The sequence below is a fragment of the Halictus rubicundus genome, unplaced genomic scaffold (assembly GCF_050948215.1).
Source record: "Halictus rubicundus isolate RS-2024b unplaced genomic scaffold, iyHalRubi1_principal scaffold0090, whole genome shotgun sequence".
NCBI lineage: Eukaryota > Metazoa > Arthropoda > Insecta > Hymenoptera > Halictidae > Halictus > Halictus rubicundus.
The window spans coordinates 269,165-278,777 of NW_027488631.1; positions in this window are offsets into that span (position 1 = coordinate 269,165).

A 9,613-nucleotide genomic window follows, 5' to 3' on the forward strand; every position below is an offset into this window, starting at 1 on the left:
GATAGAGGATAGGATAGGATAGAGGATATGATAAGATAGGATAGAGGATAGGATAGGATAGAGGATAGGACAGGATAGAGGATAGGATAGGATAGAGGATAGGATAGGATAGGATGGAGGATAGGATAGGATAGAGTATAGGATAGGATAGAGAATAGAATACGATAGAGGATAGGATAGGATAGAGGATAGGATAGTATAGAGAATAGAATAGGATAGAGGATAGGATAGGATTGAGGATAGGATAGGATAGATGATAGGATAGAGGATTGGATGGGATAGAGGATACGATACGATAGAGGATAGGATAGCATAGAGGGTAGGATAGAGAATTGGATGGCATAGAGGATACGATACGATACAGGATAGGATAGGATAGAGGATAGGATAGGATAGAGGATAGGATAGGATAGAGGATAGGATAGGATAGAGGATAGGATAGGATAGAGGATAGGATAGGATAGAGGATAGGATAGGATAGAGGATAGGATAGGATAGAGGATAGGATAGGATAGAGGATAGAATAGGATAGAGGATAGGATAGGATAGAGGATAGGATAGGATAGAGGATAGGATAGGATAGAGGATAGGATAGGATAGAGGATAGGATAGGATAGAGGATAGGATAGGATAGAGGATAGGATAGGATAGACGATCGGATAGGGGATTGGATAGGATAGAGGATATGATAGGATAGAGGATAGGATAAGATAGAGGATAGGATAGGATAGAGGATAGGATAGGACAGAGGATAGGATAGGATAAAGGATAGGATAGGGTAGAGGCTAAGATACGATAGAGGATAGGATAGGATAGAGTACAGGATAGTATAGAGGATAAGATAATATAGAGAATAGGATAGGATAGAGGATAGGACAGGATGGAGGATAGGATAGGATAGAGTACAGGATAGTATAGAGGATAAGATAATATAGAGAATAGGATAGGATAGAGGATAGGACAGGATAGAGGATAGGATAGGATAGAGGATAGTATAGGATGGAGGATAGGATGGAGGATAGGATAGGATAGAGGATAGGATAGGATAGAGGATAGGATAGTATAGAGAATAGAATAGGATAGAGGATAGGATAGGATTGAGGATAGGATAGGATAGATGATAGGATAGAGGTTTGGATAGGATAGAGGATACGATACGATAGAGGATAGGATAGGATAGATGATAGGATAGGATAGAGGATAGGATAGGATAGAGGATATGATAAGATAGGATAGAGGATAGGATAGGATAGAGGATAGGACAGGATAGAGGATAGGATAGGATAGAGGATAGGATAGGATAGGATGGAGGATAGGATAGGATAGAGTATAGGATAGGATAGAGAATAGAATACGATAGAGGATAGGATAGGATAGAGGATAGGATAGTATAGAGAATAGAATAGGATAGAGGATAGGATAGGATTGAGGATAGGATAGGATAGATGATAGGATAGAGGATTGGATGGGATAGAGGATACGATACGATAGAGGATAGGATAGCATAGAGGGTAGGATAGAGAATTGGATGGCATAGAGGATACGATACGATACAGGATAGGATAGGATAGAGGATAGGATAGGATAGAGGATAGGATAGCATAGAGGGTAGGATAGAGAATTGGATAGCATAGAGGATACGATACGATACAAGATAGGATAGGATAGAGGATAGGATAGGATAGAGGATAGGATAGGATAGAGGATAGGATAGGATAGAGGATAGGATAGGATAGAGGATAGGATAGGATAGAGGATAGGATAGGATAGAGGATAGGATAGGATAGAGGATAGGATAGGATAGACGATAGGATAGGGGATTGGATAGGATAGAGGATATGATAGGATAGAGGATAGGATAAGATAGAGGATAGGATAGGACAGAGGATACCATACGATAGAGGATATGCTAGGATAGACGGTAGGATAGAGAATTGGATAGGATAGAGGATACGATACGATAGAGGATAGGATAGGGTATATGATATTATGGGATGGAGGATAGGATAGGATAGACGATAGGATGGGGGATTGGATAGGATAGAGGATATGATAGGATAGAGGATAGGACAGGACAGAGGATAGGACAGGATGGAGGATAGGATAGGATAGAGGATAGGATAGGATAGAGGATATGATAAGATAGGATAGAGGATAGGATAGGATAGAGGATAGGACAGGATAGAGGATAGGATAGGATAGAGGATAGGATAGGATAGGATGGAGGATAGGATAGGATAGAGTATAGGATAGGATAGAGAATAGAATACGATAGAGGATAGGATAGGATAGAGGATAGGATAGTATAGAGAATAGAATAGGATAGAGGATAGGATAGGATTGAGGATAGGATAGGATAGATGATAGGATAGAGGATTGGATGGGATAGAGGATACGATACGATAGAGGATAGGATAGCATAGAGGGTAGGATAGAGAATTGGATGGCATAGAGGATACGATACGATACAGGATAGGATAGGATAGAGGATAGGATAGGATAGAGGATAGGATAGCATAGAGGGTAGGATAGAGAATTGGATGGCATAGAGGATACGATACGATACAGGATAGGATAGGATAGAGGATAGGATAGGATAGAGGATAGGATAGGATAGAGGATAGGATAGGATAGAGGATAGGATAGGATAGAGGATAGGATAGGATAGAGGATAGGATAGGATAGAGGATAGGATAGGATAGAGGATAGGATAGGATAGAGGATAGGATAGGATAGAGGATAGGATAGGATAGAGGATAGGATAGGATAGACGATAGGATAGGGGATTGGATAGGATAGAGGATATGATAGGATAGAGGATAGGATAAGATAGAGGATAGGATAGGACAGAGGATACCATACGATAGAGGATATGCTAGGATAGACGGTAGGATAGAGAATTGGATAGGATAGAGGATACGATACGATAGAGGATAGGATAGGGTATATGATATTATGGGATGGAGGATAGGATAGGATAGACGATAGGATGGGGGATTGGTTAGGATAGAGGATATGATAGGATAGAGGATAGGACAGGACAGAGGATAGGATAGGACAGAGGATAGGATAGGATAGAGGAGAGGATAGGATAGACGATAGGATACGATAGAGTACAGGATAGTATAGAGGATAAGATAATATAGAGAATAGGATAGGATAGAGGATAGGACACGATAGAGGATAGGATAGGATAGAGGATAGGATAGGATAGGATGGAGGATAGGATAGGACGGAGGATAGGATAGGATAGAGTATAGGATAGGATAGAGAATAGAATACGATAGAGGATAGGATAGGATAGAGGATAGGATAGTATAGAGAATAGAATAGGATAGAGGATAGGATAGGATTGAGGATAGGATAGGATAGATGATAGGATAGAGGATAGGATGGGATAGAGGATACGATACGATAGAGGATAGGATAGGATAGAGGGTAGGATAGAGAATTGGATGGCATAGAGGATACGATACGATACAGGATAGGATAGGATAGAGGATAGGATAGGATAGAGGATAGGATAGGATAGAGGATAGGATAGGATAGACGATAGGATAGGGGATTGGATAGGATAGAGGATATGATAGGATAGAGGATAGGATAGGATAGAGGATAGGATAGGATAGAGGATAGGATAGGACAGAGGATAGGATAGGATAGAGGATAGGATAGGGTAGAGGATAAGATACGATAGAGGATAGGATAGGATAGAGTACAGGATAGTATAGAGGATAAGATAATATAGAGAATAGGATAGGATAGAGGATAGGACAGGATAGAGGATAGGATAGAATAGAGGATAGGATAGGATGGAGGATAGGATGGAGGATAGGATAGGATAGAGGATAGGATAGGATAGAGGATAGGATAGTATAGAGAATAGAATAGGATAGAGGATAGGATAGGATTGAGGATAGGATAGGATAGATGATAGGATAGAGGTTTGGATAGGATAGAGGATACGATACGATAGAGGATAGGATAGGATAGATGATAGGATAGGATAGAGGATAGGATAGGATAGAGGATATGATAAGATAGGATAGAGGATAGGATAGGATAGAGGATAGGACGGGATAGAGGATAGGATAGGATAGAGGATAGGATAGGATAGGATGGAGGATAGGATAGGATAGAGTATAGGATAGGATAGAGAATAGAATACGATAGAGGATAGGATAGGATAGAGGATAGGATAGTATAGACAATAGAATAGGATAGAGGATAGGATAGGATTGAGGATAGGATAGGATAGATGATAGGATAGAGGATTGGATGGGATAGAGGATACGATACGATAGAGGATAGGATAGCATAGAGGGTAGGATAGAGAATTGGATGGCATAGAGGATACGATACGATACAGGATAGGATAGGATAGAGGATAGGATAGGATAGAGGATAGGATAGGATAGAGGATAGGATAGGATAGAGGATAGGATAGGATAGAGGATAGGATAGGATAGAGGATAGGATAGGATAGAGGATAGGATAGGATAGAGGATAGGATAGGATAGAGGATAGGATAGGATAGAGGATAGGATAGGATAGAGGATAGGATAGGATAGAGGATAGGATAGGATAGAGGATAGGATAGGATAGAGGATAGGATAGGATAGAGGATAGGATAGGATAGAGGATAGGATAGGATAGAGGATAGGATAGGATAGAGGATAGGATAGGATAGAGGATAGGATAGGATAGAGGATAGGATAGGATAGAGGATAGGATATAATAGAGGATAGGATAGGATAGAGGATAGGATAGGATAGAGGATAGGATAGGATAGAGGATAGGATGGAGGATAGGATAGGATAGAGGATAGGATGGGATAGAGGATAGGATAGTATAGAGAATAGAATAGGATAGAGGATAGGATAGGATTGAGGATAGGATAGGATAGATGATAGGATAGAGGTTTGGATAGGATAGAGGATACGATACGATAGAGGATAGGATAGGATAGATGATAGGATAGGATAGAGGATAGGATAGGATAGAGGATATGATAAGATAGGATAGAGGATAGGATAGGATAGAGGATAGGACAGGATAGAGGATAGGATAGGATAGAGGATAGGATAGGATAGGATGGAGGATAGGATAGGATAGAGTATAGGATAGGATAGAGAATAGAATACGATAGAGGATAGGATAGGATAGAGGATAGGATAGTATAGAGAATAGAATAGGATAGAGGATAGGATAGGATTGAGGATAGGATAGGATAGATGATAGGATAGAGGATTGGATGGGATAGAGGATACGATACGATAGAGGATAGGATAGCATAGAGGGTAGGATAGAGAATTGGATGGCATAGAGGATACGATACGATACAGGATAGGATAGGATAGAGGATAGGATAGGATAGAGGATAGGATAGGATAGGATAGAGGATAGGATAGGATAGAGGATAGGATAGGATAGAGGATAGGATAGGATAGAGGATAGGATAGGATAGAGGATAGGATAGGATAGAGGATAGGATAGGATAGAGGATAGGATAGGATAGACGATAGGATAGGGGATTGGATAGGATAGAGGATATGATAGGATAGAGGATAGGATAAGATAGAGGATAGGATAGGATAGAGGATAGTATAGGACAGAGGATAGGATAGGATAAAGGATAGGATAGGGTAGAGGCTAAGATACGATAGAGGATAGGATAGGATAGAGTACAGGATAGTATAGAGGATAAGATAATATAGAGAATAGTATAGGATAGAGGATAGGACAGGATGGAGGATAGGATAGGATAGAGTACAGGATAGTATAGAGGATAAGATAATATAGAGAATAGGATAGGATAGAGGGTAGGACAGGATAGAGGATAGGATAGGATAGAGGATAGGATAGGATGGAGGATAGGATGTTGGATAGGATAGGATAGAGGATAGGATAGGATAGAGGATAGGATAGTATAGAGAATAGAATAGGATAGAGTATAGTATAGGATTGAGGATAGGATAGGATAGATGATAGGATAGAGGTTTGGATAGGATAGAGGATACGATACGATAGAGGATAGGATAGGATAGATGATAGTATAGGATAGAGGATAGGATAGGATAGAGGATATGATAAGCTAGGATAGAGGATAGGATAGGATTGAGGATAGGGTAGGATAGAGGATAGGATAGGATAGAGGATAGGAGAGGATAGAGGATAGGATAGAGGATTGGATAGGATTGAGGATATTATGGGATAGAGGATAGGATAGGATAGGATAGGATAGAGGATAGGATAGGATAGAGGATATGATAAGCTAGGATAGAGGATAGGATAGGATTGAGGATAGGATAGAATAGAGGACAGGATAGTATAGAGGATAAGATAATATAGAGAATAGGATAGGATAGAGGATAGGACAGGATAGAGGATAGGATAGGATAGGATAGAGGATAGGATAGGATAGATGATAGGATGGAGGATTGGATAGGATAGAGGATACGATACGATAGAGGATAAGATAGGATAGAGGGTAGGATAGAGAATTGGATAAGGATAGAGGATACGATACGATAGAGGATAGGATAGGATAGAGGATGGGATAGGACAGAGGATAGGATACGATAGAGGATAGAATAGGATAGAGGATAGGATAGGATTGAGGATAGGATAGGATAGATGATAGGATAGAGGATTGGATAGGATAGAGGATACGATACGATAGAGGATAGGATAGGATAGAGGGTAGGATAGAGAATTGAATAGGATTGAGGATAATATGGGATAGAGGATAGGATAGGATAGGATAGGATAGAGGATAAGATAGGATATATGATATTATAGGATGGAGGATACGATATTATAGAGGATAGGATAGGGTAGAGAATAGGATAAGATAGAGGATAGGATAGAATAGAGTACAGGATAGTATAGAGGATAAGATAATATAGAGAATAGGATAGGATAGATGATAGGACATGATAGAGGATAGGATAGGATAGAGGATAGGATAGGATTGAGGATAGGATAGGATAGATGATAGGATAGAGGATTGGATAGGATAGAGGATACGATAGGATAGAGGATAAGATAGCATAGAGGGTAGGATAGAGAATTGGATGGGATAGAGGATAAGATACGATAGAGGATAGGATAGGATAGAGGATGGGATAGGACAGAGGTTAGGATAGGATAGAGGATAGAATAGGATAGAGGATAGGATAGGATTGAGGATAGGATAGGATAGAGGATAGGATAGGGTAGAGGATAGGATAGAATAGAGTACAGGATAGTATAGAGGATAAGATAATATAGAGAATAGGATAGGATAGATGATAGGACATGATAGAGGATAGGATAGGATAGAGGATAGGATAGGATAGATGATAGGATAGAGGATTGGATAGGATAGAGGATACGATACGATAGAGGATAGGATAGGATAGAGGGTAGGATAGAGAATTGAATAGGATTGAGGATATTATAGGATAGAGGATAGGATAGGATAGGATAGGATAGAGGATAGGATAGGGTAGATGATAGGAGAAGATAGAGGATAGGATAGAATAGAGCACAGGATAGTATAGAGGATAAGATAATATAGAGAAGAGGATAGGATAGAGAATAGGATAGGATAGAGGATAGGACAGGATAGAGGATAGGATAGGATAGAGGATAGAATAGGATAGATGATAGGATAGAGGATTGGATAGGATAGAGGATAAGATACGATAGAGGATAGGATAGGATAGAGGATGGGTTAGGACAGAGGATAGGATAGGATAGAGGATAGAATAGGATAGAGGATAGGATAGGATTGAGTATAGGATAGGATAGAGGATAGGATAGGATAGAGGATAGGATATAATAGAGGATAGGATAGGATAGAGGATAGAATAGGATAGGATTGAGGATAGGATAGGATAGATGATAGGATAGAGGATTGGATAGGATAGAGGATACGATACGATAGAGGATAGGATAGGATAGAGGGTAGGATAGAGAATTGAATAGGATTGAGGATATTATAGGATAGAGGATATTTATAGGATAGAGGATAGGATAGGATAGGATAGGATAGGGATAGGATAGGCTAGATGATAGGATAAAATAGAGGATAGGATAGAATAGAGCACAGGATAGTATAGAGGATAAGATAATATAGAGAAGAGGATAGGATAGAGGATAGGACAGGATAGAGGATAGGACAGGATAGAGGATAGGATAGGATAGAGGATTGGATAGGATAGAGGATACGATAGGATAGAGGATAAGATAGCATAGAGGGTAGGATAGAGAATTGGATGGGATAGAGGATAAGATACGATAGAGGATAGGATAGGATAGAGGATGGGATAGGACAGAGGTTAGGATAGGATAGAGGATAGAATAGGATAGAGGATAGGATAGGATTGAGGATAGGATAGGATAGAGGATAGGATAGGATAGAGGATAGGATAGAGAATTGAATAGGATTGAGGATATTATGGGATAGAGGATAGGATAGGATAGGATAGGATAGAGGATAGGATATGGTAGAGGATAGGATATAATAGAGGATAGGATAGGATAGAGGATAGAATAGGATAGGATAGATGATAGGATAGAGGATTGGATAGAATAGAGGATACGATACGATAGAGGATAGGATAGGATAGAGGGTAGGAACGAGAATTGAATTGGATTGAGGATATTATAGGATAGAGGATAGGATAGGATAGGATAGGATAGAGGATAGGATAGGGTAGATGATAGGATAAGATGGAGGATAGGGTAGAATAGAGCACAGGATAGTATAGAGGATAAGATAATATAGAGAATAGGATAGGATAGAGGATAGGACAGGATAGAGGATAGGATACGATAGAGGATAGGATAGGATAGAGGATAGGATAGGATATAGGATAGAATAGGATAGATGATAGGATAGAGGATTGGATAGGATAGAGGATACGATACGATAGAGGATAGGATAGGATAGGATAGAGGACAGGATAGGATAGGATAGAGGATAGGATAGGATAGACGATACGATAGAGGATAGGATTGAGGATATTATGGGATAGAGGAAAGGATAGGATAGATGATAAGATAGAGGATTGGATAGGATAGAGGATACGATACGATAGAGGATAGGATAGGATAGGATAGAGGATAGGATAGGATAGGATAGAGGATAGGATAGGATAGACGATACGATAGAGGATAGGATTGAGGATATTATGGGATAGAGGAAAGGATAGGATAGATGATAGGATAGGATAGAGGGTAGGATAGGATAGAGGATAGGATAGGATAGAGGATATGATAGGATAGAGGATAGGATAGGATAGAGGATAGGATAGGATTGAGGATCGGATAGGATAGATGATAGGATAGGATAGAGGATAGGATTGGATTGGATTGGATAGAGGATAGGTTAGAGGATTGGATAGAATTGAGGATAGGATAGGATAGAGGATAGGATAGGATAGAGGATAGGATAGGATAGAGGACAGGATAGGATAGAGGATAGGATAGGATTGAGGATAGGATAGGATAGAGGATAGGATAGGATAGAGGATAGGATAGGATAGAGGACAGGATAGGATAGAGGGTAGGATAGGATTGAGGATAGGATAGGATAGAGAATAGGATAGGATAGAGGATATAATAG